Genomic DNA, 17112 nt, shown 5'->3' with positions numbered 1-17112 from the left:
CTATCTATCTATCTATCTATCTATCTATCTATCTATCTATCTATCTACCTATCTACCTATCTATCTATCTATCTATCTATCTATCTATCTATCTATCTATCTAAAAATCTAAGTTCTCATGTGAATTACCAGAAGTGGGTAGTCTTCATTCACATTGACAAAGATATTAAAGATAAAATGAAAGCATGCCCCAGAAGATAGAGTGCTGGATTTAGTATCATGATGATGTATTTTCAAATTTTGCCTTCGGAATTTACTGGCATTTCAACCCCTGTCTCTCTTTTTAAAATGCAAACTACTGTCTAATCAAGTTTTACCCATCTTATATGTATAAAATTGGGATTCTAGACCCATGTGGGATCATGGATACATTCTCAACTTGAGTTGAGTTAGTTAGTTAGACTCATCTAGTCTAACCCATATCTGAACAGATCCCTTTTACAACATTTTGATCATCCAGTCTTCACTTGGAGACCTCTAATGAGGAAAAAGCTATGGCATCTCCTTAGGCAGTCCATTTGATTTTGGGATAACTAATTAGGAAGTTTCTCCTTACATCAAGCTCAAGTTTGCTTTTCTGCAACTTCAACTCCATTGGTCTTACTTCTTATTCTTGTGTCAACCTGTATGAGTGAAACCCCTCTTCCACATCATAGCTCTTCCAGTGTCTGAAGACAGCTACTGTTTCTTCCCTAAGTCTTCTGTTCTTCAGGCTAACCCCCTCTGGTTCCTACAGTGAAATCTCATATGGAATAATCGTAAAGCTCTTCACCACCATGGTTTTTGGATGCTCACTAATTTGTCCATTTCCTTCCAAAAAGGAAAATGAACAAAATTCTCCTGTATTTTGACATAAGTTACATCTTAAAGGACAGAAAGGTGTTTAGCAGGGAAAGACGAGGGAGATAAGGTTCTCTAGGCATAGAGATCAGCATGAGAGAAGTCACAGAATTAGGGGAGTGCATAGTATATTTAGAAGAAAGAAAGTATGTCAGTTTTGCTGGAGTATAGAAAGTGTAGGGGAGTAATAGAATACAAGGCTGAAAAAGACAAGATGGTACAAGATTGTGGAAAGCTTTGAATGTCAGATAAAAGAGTTGGGACTTTATTTGGAAGGTATTAGTAAGCCAGTGAGGATTCCCTTCACCCTCCCACCCCAGAGTAATGTTAAATGATCTATGTGTAACAAAATATTATTCTAGAGTACAGAGGAGGATATGAATTCAAGAAATACTAGAGAGGCAAAATCGACAAGAGTTGGTAATTGCTTGGATGTTAGAAGTAGGAGAGAGGGTACAAATCTCCCCTCCCCCCAAGGAAATCCCAAACTTTGGACCTGGGAACCTGGATGAATGATTTCTCAGACAGAAGTAGTAAAGTCACATTGATGAGATAGGTTTTTGGGAAAAGATAATAAAATCCATTTTATACATGTTGAGTTTTAGTTATGAGTGGGACATTTAGGTGTAGATATTCTAAAGGCGGCTGAAAATTTGAGTCTGAATCTCAGAAGAGAGGTTTGGACTAGAGATATACATTTGGAGATTGTTAAAGTCAAAAGAGTTAATTATTGCTGAGAGAAAGGCTATACCAACAGAAGAGAGTAAAGGACAGAATCTTGGGAAAATAAAATCACTAAGAAGCCGGGAAGAGAACAAAGAAACAATGAAAGAAACAGAATAAAAACAATGTGAAGGATAGGAAGAACATGAATAGAACATGATGTTTCTGAAGCTGAGAGGACAAACAACATATACTAAGAGGGACTTGTCAACTTTGTCAAAAGCAGCAGCCAAGTCAAAAAGGATGTGGCTTAGAAATTCCAGTGGATTTGGTGGTTAAAAAGGTGATTCATTGCCTTTTAAAGAGTACTTTTAATAGTGAGTAGGGATAGAAATCATACTATAAAGGATAAAAAGATGTGAGAATGGGTAGTGAGAAAATGGAGGTTTTGAACATAGATAGCTTTTTCTAGAAATTATGCATTGAAGAATAGAATGGAGATAGAACAACATATGGATTGAGTAGAAGACTCACATAAAGGCTTCTTTGTAGGATGGAGGTGCATGGGTATATGCATAATCATATAGGAAGGAATCATTGGAGAGAGAGAGAATGAAGATGCATGGAAAACAGAGGGTAACTGCTGGAGCAACATATTGGAAGAGGAAAGTTAGAATGAAATCAAGAAGTATAGATACCTAGACACATTTATCTATCCATCTACATATATACATACTATATGTTATAATTACTTGTATGTGTAAATGTTATTTTTCTCAATAGAAGGTAAATTCCTTGAGGGAAAGGAATGTTTTATTTTTATCTTTGTATTTGTAGTGCTTTGCATATAGTAGATGCTTGATATATGCTTATAATATGGCATATAATAATATATGCTAACTGATTCAAGAACACAAGTAGAGGGATTAATTCTTATTAATAGTCAATAAATATTTATTAAATGTCTATTATGTGCCAGGCACTGTTTTAAGTGTTAGGGATGCAAAAGCAGTCCAAATACAGTCCTTCCTCTCAAGGAAATCACAGCTTAATACAGAAGATAACATTTATGTACAAACAAGTTATAGACAGAATAAATTGGAGATAATCAACAGAAAAAAGGCACTAGGATTAAGGGGGATCAGGAAAGTTTTTCTATAGAAGATGAAATTTTAGCTGGGAAATGAAAGAAGTCAAGGAAGCCAGGAAGCAGAGATGAGGACTCTGTGTATTCCAGACAAGGGAAGACAGCCAGTGAAAATGCATGACACAAGGAACAGTAAGGAAGCCAGTGTCACTGGATGAAAAATACTTAGTGAAGGGATGCATGGTGTAAGAACAGAAATTTGTATGTGAAGTTATGAAGGACTTTGAATACCAAGCAGAGATTTTATGTTTGATTCTGAAGCTGCTGGGGAGCTACTCTTCTTCTGTAGCCATACATAAGGAGGAAAGGCCGCTGAGATGTTCTGAGTTGTTGCTGAAGGAAGCTTGAGAATAGAATTGCCTATATGAATTATACCCGTTTAGCTTACTCCAAGTCTTTCATCCATAGGGAAGTATAGGGAAGTGGTACTTAATGGTGGACGTCCAGATATAATGGAGGAGAAGATGATGGGCAGGTTAGCTTTAGCTATGAAGATAATATAGATTTGCAACAGTAGTCCAAACTCAGCACTGACATCTTAAATAACCTCATCAAATGAGGAAGCCTAAAATATAGTCAATAACTAGGAAAAGTTGGAATCAAGATGATAGTTCTCATTGCACCTGTTGCTCCATGGGTGGGCAAACACTCTTTGCATCACTCTGTAGGTGTAAGGAAGCCTGTTTTCAGATTTCCATGCCATATGGGCTGACAGCTCATGACTAATAGTGTGCCTTTCCAGTGGTTCTGAAAGAAAGGGCATGATTCTCCTGACCTGCTGTGAGTATAACCCCATGGAGCTGCCTGCTGACAGAAAACATAGCCATACTATTTCAATAATCTTATTAACATCTGAGAAGGGAAAATTGAAAAATTGTTACTGTTTAAAAATATCAATCCATTAATCATTGCTTAAATTTGTTGGTTCAATCAGTTATGAATCCACATAAATCATCACCCAATCCATATTCCTCCACCTTATCAAGAAAACTATCATTAGAGACTTTGTCAAACCACACAGTATTGTAATATTATCTATTTCAACCCCCAGAGAGGGAGAATGACTTATCCATAGTAAGTGGTAGAATCAGGAATTACACCTAACTCTTTTGACTCCAAGTCCAGTGCCTCTTCAATGCTCCACTTTCACTAGCCTGAATTTTACTGTTTTTTGAAGGAGAAACAAAACAAGTCAAAGGCATATAATACACAGAAGACTCCTGCCTATAGATCAGGAATACTTTCTTCAAGTAGAGTTGAGAGGAGGAGGAATAGTCCACAACAAAAAACACCACAAAAATGAAGTCGATTGTATCTTAACTGAAAGGAAATGACTGGTTACAAATGTGGGAATTATATATGAATCAGTTCACTGAACAGTCAGATCATTGTCTTGCTAGGGCAACGATAAAAATCAATACCAAACTGGAGAAAGGAATAAAAAACAAGAATTCAGTAGAGTATACAACTAAAACAACTCCTACCTGACTTACTTAAATTAGTTGTTGATGACATAAGCAAATGAGAAAGGGACAAAAGAACAATTACTGACAGATTGTGACTATTTCCTGAAAAAGTTTAAAGGATGTGCATCACCATAATGAGAAGACTAAAAGCACGTAGAAACCCCGTTGCCAATTTCAGAGAGATAGGAGCTAAGGTCAAAGTTTGCTTAGAATATAAAATCATCTGCAGAGAAGGGTGGTAGAAAACGAGAAGCAATATCATATTAAAAAAGGAGAAGTTTATTGGAAAGTGTGGCAAGAGACCCAGTTAAGCCAGATAATCCTGTGGGAATTTAAAGTGAAACTGTGGGGATAACAAACATATTTAAAATGGATACATTTTTCAAGATGTCAGAATAAACTCTTCTCCATCAGTGGAGAAATATGGAGCCACCACATTTGAATTATAACATTATAGTCCCTGAAGTGATTCAATGGAGTGTAGGAATGTCAATGGGGAAAACAAAGATGCGAACAGTTGGACTAGCCCAAACATACACAGAAAAGGTCTGTGCTGGAGGCAAGATAATTTAGAGTGTGTCAAGGGATTGACTCTCAAGACATCCAAAAAAAGGGATACTATCAAATATTTGAGAAAGAAATCATGAATGTTAATCCTTTAAAAAAGGCAATCAAGAAAACATAAATTAACTACTAGGATACCCACTTTCCTATCTATACAATATCTTTATGAGAGTAATATACATACACAGAGGTCACCCTTGATGAAAGCATAAGAAGCAAATAGATAGACTTTTGTAAATTATATTCTACAATAAACCACATATTTACAGTCATACAATTGACTAGGTGCTACGAGGAATATAAAATTCCACAATGTTTATTGATTCACTATTAAAAATAAAACCAAATCATTTGATTTGATATAATACAATACCCTTAAAAGTTCTCCTCCAAAAAGGGGTCTTTCATATGTACATTTAAATCATGCAAGATTCCTGGAAAGATGCAACAATAGTGATAATTTCTCTCAATGGCCCTGAATTTCAAGAGACACATATTAGGGAGACAGTATCTACAGTGTCATGGAGGATGTCCAGGTCAGAATACTAAAAGAAAACAAATTCTCTAAAGAAGTTATGTTCCTCCAGGTGTTCTTGTTTGCAGATGACTTAGTGCTGACTACATCAAGTTTCAGAACTGCAGCTCCTTGTAAATGAAACCCATGATCACTCAAAAGAATTCTGCCTAATTATACAGACTGAAAAAGAAACTGCATGAAGAATTCTAGAATATATAGTATGTAGTCAGATGGGCAGTCCATAGACTTGGTATATCAGTTTGTATATCTTGAACCCACATTGCAGAAGGACAATAAATGGGATCCATAATAGAATAGGACAATAATGGGCTATATTGCTTTTGGGAAATTATATGGTGTTTTACGCATACCAAACTTCTCCCCAAAACAATGGGTCATCTTTTTAGTCCAAATGGTCTTCTGTTGATGGTGTATGGGTATGAATCATGGAATGCCATAGTCTATGAAGAATTAAACCTGTAGGCAACTCAAAGGGCAAGGGAGAGACACAATGGGATTAAGTATACTGAAAATTACTAAGCACTATTGCACAAGAGAAATGATGTTAAATGAATCACCGAAGAGATATGATCAAAAAAGAAGGTAGGCAAATTGTGTAGAGTGAATCAGGGATAATCAGTGGACAGCTCACATGTTCCACTGATATCTTTGCCATATCCAAATATCTAGAGGAAGGACTCCAGCATATAGTATGATTCCCACGGATTTGTGGAAGGCAACAGATGAGAGGACATGGATATATTGTCTGTACCACTGGAAGACATATTCATGTTGCTAAGATCACAGGTCAATGTATGGACATATTCTTTGAATAAAACTTGAATATATCAAAAAATCTCAGTGCAATGTTTTACCCAGTTGCTATGTAGGATTATGCTATGCCAGTTATCAATGATAACTGATAGTCAAATCCTTGCTGGTCAATTTGTTCCTAAACTCTTCTATGTCAATGCAAAACACATACTTCATTCCAAATACATAGATAATCCAACTAATAGTACCTTGTGCATAGTAGACAATATCTGTGGAAAAGATTGAACTTCTGTTCCTTTTTCAGTTTCCCCAAATTAAAATGAGACAACAACTCTTCTCTCCTTTCTCATCTTGCTCCTGGCCCAAGTGAGTGAGGTTTATTTCCCAACTAATACTTAGGACAGTGTCCTGTCATTATTCACTGTCATTCTACTTGAATGTCAAATTATTTCAGGAAAAGTTGTCCTATTCTGAAAGGAAAAGTATGTGGCCATAAACTCATGCACATGTTATTGTCTCTAAGTAGGAGCTTTTAGAGCGAGACTAGAGGCACCTACAGCATCCCCTTTTGGTTGCCTTTTCAATTTGTCCTTATAAGTTGCCTTCCTGGGAGGATGGTTACCCCAGATTCAAGGTACTCTTTGGGCTCTCACTCCTCAAACTACAGTTCACAAACCTCTACTGATGTGTTGACTTTTCAGCTGGTCAGTCAAGGGGCATGATTAGTTCAAAGGTAAATAGGGGCATTCTGGGAATTTGATGGAGTAGGTCCAAAATTTCCAGGCTCTCCAGATTTCCTCCACAAACAGACAGAAAATCACCACAAAAAGAATGTAGAGCAGCCAAAATAAAGGGAGGCAAAGCAGTTGTCCTCCTAAGACAGATCTTTCCTTTGAGAGATCCTCAGAGAAGTTGCCAGGGCCTGAGGTTTGGTCTGAGAGAAGTGTAAACACCTCTAGGCCATTCCAGTGAATCAACAAATAGTAGGTGCTGAGGGAAGCAGAATCTGGCTCAAGAAATTTCACCTCAACTTTCAAGCAATTTATGGCCTCAAGAAATTTCACCTCAGGAACTTTTACCTCACAAACTTTCATCTAAAGAACGGCAGGGGCCAGTCTCTAGATATGAAAAGGAGGGGAGTGGAAGGAGGAGAGGGAAATCCCTAACCTGCTTTTGCTGCTCTCTGTAAAACATGAAAGAGGTAAAGTTGCATAGCTATATCAGAAGCTAAGTTCTTCCTTTTTTCTTGACTGCTGTTCACTCTCCTAAGAACTGGTTGTCTTGCTTTTTTCATATAGGCCCAAGGAATGTGGCCAATACTCTTAGCTAGGTGAAAGAAATTCCTTTTGTCCCATCAGTTACCCTTCATCCAATACTCTAGATACTATGATGCTCTCAGGATGATCAAGGAACTTCACACCTTGTCAAACTGTTGGAAAACGCCTAAATTCCTCCTTTGCCAACCTTAGAGGCCAACTGGTCTAGCCCCTTCACCTGTCACTGGATGAAACTGAGGACTAGGGAAATGAAGTAAAGCAATTTAGCATTTCATTAGAAAAGTCCTTCCATAAATTATCAGCCCATTATGAACATTATCATCTCATTAAGCAGGACTCTGATCTGTCACTCAACACTTTAGGGTACCTGAACTCATTGACTCTGTTGAGGTCTATGAGTTTGGTTTATTTTAAGAGGATGAAATTATTATTCTTCCATCAAAAATTACATTCTAGGAACATTCTTAGGCCCTTTCGGTGAAGATGTTATAATCTTTCCCAAATTTTACAAATCATGTTTACTTCAGTCAGTGTTTCTGAGAGTCATCCTGGAATAGCGGATAGAGTGCTGCACTTGAAGTGAGGAAGACCTGGGTTCATATCCTGCCCTTTAATACTTATTACCTGTGTGACCCTAAGCAAGTCACTTAAGCTCTTTGAGCTTCAGTTTCTTCAGTTATAAAACAAGGATAATAATAGCACATATGTCACAATGTTTTTTTTAAGCAAAAAATAATATTTTATTTTCCAATTACATGTAAAGACAATTTTTAGCATTTACTAAAAAAAATTGAGCTCTAAATTTTCTTCTTCCTTCCCTCCCTCCCCTCCCCTCCTTAATACAGTAAAGCAATTTAATATGTTATACATGTTCAGTCATGCAAAACATATTACTGTATTAGTCATGTTGTGAAAGAAGATGCAGAACCAAAAGAAAAAAAAAACTATGAAAAAAATAAAGATAGTGAAAAACAGTAAGCTTCAATCTGCATTCAGACTCCATCAGTTTTTCCTCTGGAGGTGGATAGCATTTTTCATCATGAGTCCTTCAGAGTTGTCTCGGATCATTGTATTGCTGAGAATGGCTAAGTCATTCACAGTTGATCATCTTTACAATGTTGCTGTTACTGTGTACAATGTTCTCCTGGTTCTGCTCACTTCATTTTGCATTAGTTCACTTTGCATTAGTAAGTCTTTCCAGGTTTTTCTGAAATCAACCTGCTTGTCATTTCTTAAAGCACAATAGTATTCCATTACATTCATACACCACAAGTTATTCAGCCATTCCCCAGCCGATGGGCATCTTCTCAGTTTCCAATTCTTTGCTACCACAAAAGAGCTGCTACAAATATTTTTGTACAAATAGGTCTTTTCCTCTTTTACAATGTTGTTTTAAAGAACAAATGAGATAATGATGAGTGCTTTGCATATGATAAAATCCTAATATTAACTATTATAATTATAGTCTCATAATTTTTTCATTAAAGATTTTATTATACTTAGATCTAAAAGTTGTATAGGCTTGAGAAGACAAAGTTAAGCTTCAAAGAGGCAAAAATCAGTCAGAGGATTTAGTCAGGAAAGACTTTAGAAACCCTTTTGTCCAGCTCCCTTATTTTACAGAAAGGAAGCTGAGGCCTGAAAAATGACTTGCTCAAATTCACCTTATTACTAAACAACTCACATTTAGGGTTTGAACCTAGCTCTCTTAATTCCAAATCCAGGGACATTTCCACTCTACCCCCACTGTTTCCAATTTACTTATCAGAAACAAAACAAAAAGAATGAAAACAACTCCTGAGGAATAGTAACATAATGAAAATGATAAACTGAATGTTTGAAATTATCAGGTATTTAAACATCAATCATAAGGTCAAGAGATGGAGTGAATGAGCATTTATTAAGTGTCTACTATGTGCTAGGCTCTATAAAGTCTATCCTATCTGGTCATCACAACAGCTATAACAGGGAGGTGCTGTTATTATATCTTTTTACAGTTGAGGAAATGAGGCAGTCTGAGGTTGAGCTGTCCAGGATAACACAGCTAGTGTTTGAGAGTGGAGTTTGAACTGAGGTCTTTTTCACTCCAGGTCCAGTGATCTATTCACTGCCTCAGCGAGAAGAAAGATAGCAGATTAAGTACTTTCCCTAACCCTCTTCAATTCCCCAACTCTTCCCTCAGCTTAAAAAAAAAAGCAGTTATGAACCAAATGTAAAATAATTACAGATAAATTCACAGTAGAAGACAGAACTCCCACAAGGTAAAATATCCTTTAAGAATTAACCTGGGAGAACTCAAATGCTAAGAATTCTCACTTAGTCCCTCTCCAGGCCACCTTGTACCTAAGGCATGAGGACAAGCCAAGTCAGAGGTTTGTGATTCTCCCTGCCCTAGAAAAAAATCATATATATTGAATTGTGTGTGTATAAATATGAATATATAATATATAGTATATATTTCTATATTATAGATAAATTTCTATATATTGTATTATATATACATTATATATAAATATGAACATATTATACACAGTTTATAAATATGCACTATAATAATGAAATGGAAAGAAAAACAATAACAAAAAATTAAAACTGTATGTTGTGAAATGATAATGATCAAAACTGACTCTGAAGAAGAAATATGACATGGCATCTCCATATCTTCTTTGCAGAGGTAGAGGCTATGAGTATGGGATACTGCTCATAATGTCAGATTTTTCTATGTGTTTTTCCATATTTTTTAATTCTTTTCTGTAACATGGCTCTCAAGGATGGACAGAGAGAGGGACATATTGAGAAATGAAGATGAAGTAAAAAACAAAAGGTATTTAAAAATAGTATCAATCAGAGCTTAACTTAAAATTGTTATATTTATTTTGTATTAAAAGACAAAGTTAACAGGGTTCAGGGGAGGAAATATTTGTTGGTGTACGATAACAGCATCAGTGATATAATGTAAAATGCGTTAGATCCAGAAGCTCCTTCGAGAGTAAGGCAGATAATAATTACAAGTGTATGTTCAGGTGCACCTCAATGTTTTACCTCTGATGCCCATCCGTGCCTCAGGTTTTTTTTTAAAATGATAAATGCTCATGACATTTTAGGTGGATGAGTTCAGGATCTTTTCAGAGGACTGAATGGTGCTAATCTTCATTCTCTGGGGTACAGAGAAATGTCTGTCTTTCCTCCTTATGTTCACGGAGCAAAATCAGCTCCTTCAGAAGCTCTGAAGAGAGTTGGAACATGAGCTATTTTTATGTTCCTAATTTTCTCAGTTTTTGAGTTCACCTCTGTACCAGCACGACTTTAATGTTGATGTCTTGTTTTTGAAAAGCCTGAAATGCTTTTTGCTTGCAGTGCGTTGTGTTGGATGCAATAAGCATGCAATTATTATTTTTCCTTTCTTAAGTCAGCATAATCATTACTAATCAGTTTCCTGGGCTCTTTACTTGTCCTTACTTGCTTTTGAGATTAAGCACATGCAGAAATGTCTACCCTGGAATCAGGAACCTATGTTCTTATAACCTGCTTGAAATGCTATTGTTCAGTCCTTTTTATGATATATGTTTGCCTCATTTAAATTACAGAAACTTTATGCTTTTAAAGTTAGGTTATGTAGCACCTGGGAGCAGTCAACCAACTTGCAGGGCAGGTACACCAGAGAAAAGCTACCCCAGGTGCAAAGTATTTTGTGGGTCCATGTCCCACAGAGAGGCACTGTGGTAAACTGAATAGGGCACTGGATTTGAAATCAGAAGTCCTGAGTTCAAATTCTACCTCTGACACTACTTGTATGAGTCTGGACAAGTACCTAACCTCTTGTTGCCTCAGTTTCTTCATCTGTAAAATGAGTTGGATGGAGTCTAATAACTGTTTTCATTCAAAATCTCCTAAGATGATCCCTTAAAGCAGCCTGAACCAATATGTTTACCTTCAATGGTTAACCAGAGTGACACAATTTGGTCAAAGCAAATAGCCATTGCTGTAGCCTCCTAATTGATTTCCCTGATTCAGTTCCCTCCCCACTCAAATTTGTCCTCCATAAGGTCACCAAATTGATTTTCCTATAGCACAAGTCTGAGTATCACTTACTTCTCTGGTCAAGAAACTCCAGTAGCTTCCCGTTGCCCCCAAGATCAAGTACAAACTCCACTGTTTGGCATTTGAAGTCCTTCACGACCTGGCCTCTGCCTACCTTCTTGTGCTTGTTATCCATTTCTACCCTATGCATACACTCTTTGGTCCAGCCAAACTAGCCTTCTTTCTGTTCCTCACATGACAGAGACAGGGATTGTTTCCACCTTCTGTACTTTCCCACTCCTTTGCCTCATGCTGGGAATGCACCTCTTCCTCATTTCCTCTTAGAATCTTTAGTTTCCTTTGAGATTCAAGTTAAATGCCACATTCTACAATAAACTTTTCTTGACCTTCCCAGACACTAGTGCTTCTCCCTCAATTTTCCTTGTATTTATTTTGTATATAATTACACATATATTTCCTTCTGGAGTAGATTATAAGCTCCCAGAGGGGAGATTGTTGTTGTTTCATTGTTTTTCAGTTGCATTCCACTCTTCTTTTTTTTTTTTTTTGGCTAGGCAATGGGGGTTAAGTGACTTGCCCAGGGTCACACAGCTAGTAAGTATATTATGTGTCTGAGGCTGGATTTGAACTTAGGTCCTCTTGACTCCAGGGCTGGTACTGTATCCACTGTGCCACCTAGCTGCCCCCACAGTCTACTCTTCTTGACCCCATTTGGGGTTTTCTTGGCAAAGACACTGAAGTGGTTTGTATTTCCTTTTCTAGCTCGTTTTACAGATGAGGAAACTGAGGCAAACAGGGTTAAGTGACTTACTCAGGGTCACACAGCTACTAAGTGTCTGAGGCCACATTTGAACTCAGGAAGATGAGTCTTCCTGACTCCAGACCTGGTGTTTTAGCCACTGCACCACCTGGCTGCCCTGAGGCAGAGGTACTATTTCATTTTTGTCATTGTGTTTCCAGGTCTTGGGACTCAGTAAGCACTTGATAAATGAAGTGCTTGGTGATTGATTATTGACAAGATAAGCTCTTGAGGTAATGTCCCTGTCTGTCTCTTCTCCTAGCTCAATTGAAGTCCTACCCCTTTCATATGCAGATACAGACAGCCTCAGAGGGGCTTTGAGGTACATCTTCATATTTCAAGAAAAGTCAATAAGCACGTAAGTGCCTACAATGTCTTAGACATTGTGCCAAGTTCTGAAGGATACAAAGAAAGAGGAAAAAATTGCTGATCTCAAGGAACTCGAAATATAATGGGGGAGACAATCAGCAAACAAAATATTTACAAATGAAGGGTGTGTGTAGTGTTTATGTACTTTTCAGTTTTGCCTATACATGTTATGTGTGTCTACATGGGTCTATCTAAATATGCCTGGAAGAGAGGCAAGAATATATATTTCTAAAGTCTCTTCTGCCCACCCTCTCCAAGAAAGACTTTCCTTCCTGCTAGGAGAGGAAATAGGAGGTTGGGGGCAGAGGTTTGCCATCCTGTTTTTCTCAGAGAGGGGAGATACTAGGTTAGATATCTATTTGCTTCATTAAATATTGTTAGACTAGGGAAAATAATTTTTAGGCTTAAACTGTGCTCTTAATCTCTATCCATTAATGAGGAAGGAGGGCCCGAAGCTATATGTTCAAGACTTGGCTCACTTCCCACCAGTTCTACAGTCCATTGCAGTTCTTCAATGAACAAACATGGTGAATAATGAATAAACCAATTCATCAAATTGATAGCAAAATGGAAATAAGAGATGGTATACATATAAGAATATACTGCAGAGTGAACAAACTCCACCATTGGTAAGTGAGTAACTGAGCTAAAGCAAGAGAGAGACTCTTAGATCTCATCCAAGGGGAAATTCCCCAAAGTGTCTAGTGTAGTAAACTGAGGATAGGAACATGGTTAAGTTTGTTGGCCCCTCTACATGTTACCTTCTTTCTAGAATCATTCTCTCCTTCCAAGGCTCTGAAGAGAGTCCGGAACTGCAAGTCTTCTCTTTTAGAGCTGGAAGCTAGAAGACTAGGGTCTCTCTTCTCACCAGCTCTCACCAATGCTGCCCCTCAGGAGGGTGCAGAGCATTGAATAATCAATCTCTACTAATGAGATAGGCATTCTTTTAGCCAAAGTTTACACAAACAAGATATATACAGGGCACATTACATATAATCTCAGAAGAAAGACATGGAGATTAAGGAGGAAGGAGAAAGCAGAAGTGCATGAAGGTGAGACTTTAGCTGAGAAATGAATGAAGCTAGGAGGTGGAGATGTGGATAGAAAGAATTCCAAGTATTGGGAACAGCCAGTTAAATTGCTCAGTCCTGCTTGAGGAGCAGCAAGAAAGTCAGTATATTCCAGAATATATGGAGACAAAGTATAAGATGATTGGAAAGGTTGGCAAGGGCCAGGTTATAAAGGGCTCAAAAAGCTAAACAGAGGATTTTATCTTTGTTTCTAATGTAATGGTGAGTCAACAGAGTTTATTGAATAGGGGGTGGTGGATGACATGGTCAGACCAGTGCTTTAGGAAAGTCACTTTGATAACTGAATGGAGGAGAGACTTGAGGTAAGGAAATCATTCAGCAGATTGTTGTAATAGTCTAGGCATGAAGGAATGAGAGACTGAACCAAGGTGGTGGCAATGTCAGAAGAGAGAAGAGGCTCATCTAACTCTTATTTGTTGCAGGGGTGGGTCATTGCTTAAATTAGTTCAGGCTTTTCAGTATAAAAAGTCCTGGGGAAGTGGATTCTGAATTGCAAAGACAGATGACTATGCATGAGGTATTAAAAATATCAACTAGACCATCACAGACATAGGCTGAACACTGACATTGGTAGGAAAACAGCCAGAAAAACTTTTGTTCTCACTCAGATCCATATAAGCAGACTTGTTAAGTCTAAAAGAGCAGCTTATAGAAAAATTATAAATTTTCTGAGATATCCAATTTTCTTTTTTTTTTTCTAAAGCTTAGTAGCAAGGACTTATGCCATGCACCATACTTATTTATTTAGGCTAGGCAATGGGGTTAAGTGACTTGCCCAGGGTCACACAGCTAGTAAGTGTTATGTGTCTGAGGCCAGATTTGAACGCAGGTCCTCCTGGATCCAGGGCTGGTGCTCTATCCACTGTGCCACCTAGCTGCCCCCAATACCTTGCACTATACATACATATGTGTATAGGTGCAGCAGTGAATAGAGTGCCAGGCTTCAAGTTTGGAAGACTCATCTTCTTGAGTTCAAATTGGACCTCACACACTTATTAGCTGAGTGACCCCAGGCAAGTCACTTAACCCTGTTTGCCTCAGTTCCTCATCTGTAAAATAAGGTGGAGAAGGAAATGGCAAACCACTCTGGTATCATTGCCAAAGAAAACCCCAAATAAGGTCATGAAGAGTCAGACATGACTGAAACGACTGAACAACAGGAACAACAACAAAAATATATTATAGATAGGAATATTATAGATAGATTTATATGATATGATATGATAAACAAGTGTTATTGAGAGGTTGATGTCTAAACATAGGTTTATGTGATTATTTTGAGAGGAGGAGAGAAGAATTTAAACCATTAAAAATCAACACCAGGAGGCAAGGCCATGTTTTGTGTGTGTGTGTGTGTGCACACGCGCGCGTGTGTGTTTTGTGTTTCTGTTTGTTTTTGCCCAAGACAAAGTAATTATGTACCTGAGGTGTGGGAGATGGCAATATTGTCTTTCTTAAGCACAGTCTAAATTTAAGCACATCAGAAAAAAAACCCAAATAATGCAATCTAGGTCTATAATACTTTTCCTTATGTTTACCATACTTCTGATCTTGAGCTACTAAGAACCCCTCTTTCTCCTGCATTGAGATAGATAGGAACTGAAAGAGGAAAGATAAATGTCTCACTGAATTCCCAATGGTTACCTTATAGCAGGCTAGCTTAAAAACCCTTATTTACACTTGCTTCACCAACCAGAAAGAGTGAATCTTAATTGCTTAAAGCTTTTCTCAATTCATTTCAGGAGTGGCATGGTCTAGTGGAATAGTACCAGCTCTGGAGTTAGAGACCCTGGGTTCAAATCCCATCTCTAATGCTTACTCTCTGTGATGCCTTGGGCAAGTCACCTCCACTCACTAAATCTCAACTTTTTTCTATAAAATGAGTGGATGAGTGGACAGTGTGGTTTCTGAGGACCCTTCTAGCTCTAGATTTGTGATCCTAAGATTTTAATAAATGTTTAAGTACCAATGATGTGTAGAGCAACAAATAGGGGGTGGACAGAAAGTTGACTGACATAACCCTGTTGTTACTATTATTTTACATATTTTGACAGTGAGCTTCATTTAAAAAATGGAAACAACAATATATTAGGTGGCAGGAAATCTGGGTTCTAGTTCAAGCTTTAACTAGCCAGGTGTCCTGGGTCAATTAACTTAGTCTCATTGACCTTAGATATCTCCTGAGTAAAAGACTTATTTGGAATAGATTTTCTCTAATACGTCTTCTAGCTCAAAAAAAATTGTTATGATCCCGAATACTTGCCTGATTCTGCAATTCCATTTCATTGTTCTCTGTCTTAGATTAAAGAGACATTATAATGCAGTGAAATGGGGCTCTGGACTTGGAATTAGAAAGACCTAGGTTTCCCCTGGGCCTCTGATACTTGCTAGCCATGTGGCCACAAGTAAGTCCTTAATGTTTTTGAGCATCAGTATCTTAATCTGTAAAATATGGGTAATAGTTGTCTTTCTTTAACCAGGTAATTGGGAAGCTCAGGTGAGATTATATAGTGTCAGCAGTTAGCCCTTAAAGTCTGGACTAAAGTCGACGTATCCCAGTGTTTCCCAGACATTGTTTGTTGTTGTTCAGTAATTTTTCAATTGTCTCTGACTCTGTGACCCCATTTGGACTTTTCTTGGCAAAGATACTGGAGCAGTTTGTCATTTCCTTCTCCAGCTCATTTTACAGATGGGGAAACTGAGGCAAACAGGGTTAAGTGACTTGCCAGGGTCACACAGCTAGGAAGTGTCTGAGGTCAGATTTGAACTCAGGAAGATGAGTCTTCCTGACTCCAGACCTGCCACTATGCCACCTAGCTGTCCTGTTTCCCAGCTAATACATTATAAATATTGTGTTTGTGTGTCTTTTTCATTTTTTACTCCTTCCTTCCTTCTCCCCTCATTCCCTCTCTTCCTTCTTTTCTTTCTTTCTTCTTCTTTTTTCCTTCCTTCCTTCCTTTCTTTCTTTTCCTTCCTTCTGTTCTTCCTTCCTTCTTTCTTTCCTTCCTGCCTTCCTTTCTTCCTTCCTTATCAAGAACTATTCAACCAAAGAGGACCTACACCAGTGTTTCCCAGTTAGGGCATTCTAAATACTGTCTTTGTGTGTCTTTTTTTTCTTTCCCTTTCTCCTCCTTCCCTCTTTCATCCTCTCCCTCTTTACTTCTTTCCTCTCCTCTCCTTTCCTTCCTTCCTTTCTTTCCTTCCCTCCCTCTTCCCTCCTTCTTTTAATACTATATACCCCAGCCCCTGGAAGACCAATTTCCATCATTGAGCAGGGAGACCCTTCTTCTTGTTTCCAATGTGTGGTTGGACACATTTCCAAATCCACATATTTGCCCTGTAATTAAATATGTTGAAGAGCACTTATTCATAGCACCTGGAATGGTGCCTTGCAGAAATAGGTACAAAATGCTTTTTTTTGCTGAGGCTGGTGTTGAAGAAAATACCTTGAGAGGGACACATTCTTGGAGAGGTTTCATAGAAGAGCCATAAAGATTATTAAAGCATTAGAAACAGGGTTTATGGAGTGAAGTTAAAAGAATAGGGACTATTTTGCCTTATGGG

The sequence above is a fragment of the Vombatus ursinus genome, unplaced genomic scaffold (genome assembly GCF_900497805.2).
Source record: "Vombatus ursinus unplaced genomic scaffold, bare-nosed wombat genome assembly UNPS02009835.1, whole genome shotgun sequence".
Taxonomy (NCBI): Eukaryota; Metazoa; Chordata; class Mammalia; order Diprotodontia; family Vombatidae; genus Vombatus; species Vombatus ursinus.
The sequence above is the reverse complement of the archived record's forward strand: the minus strand, read 5'-3'. Positions refer to the sequence as shown.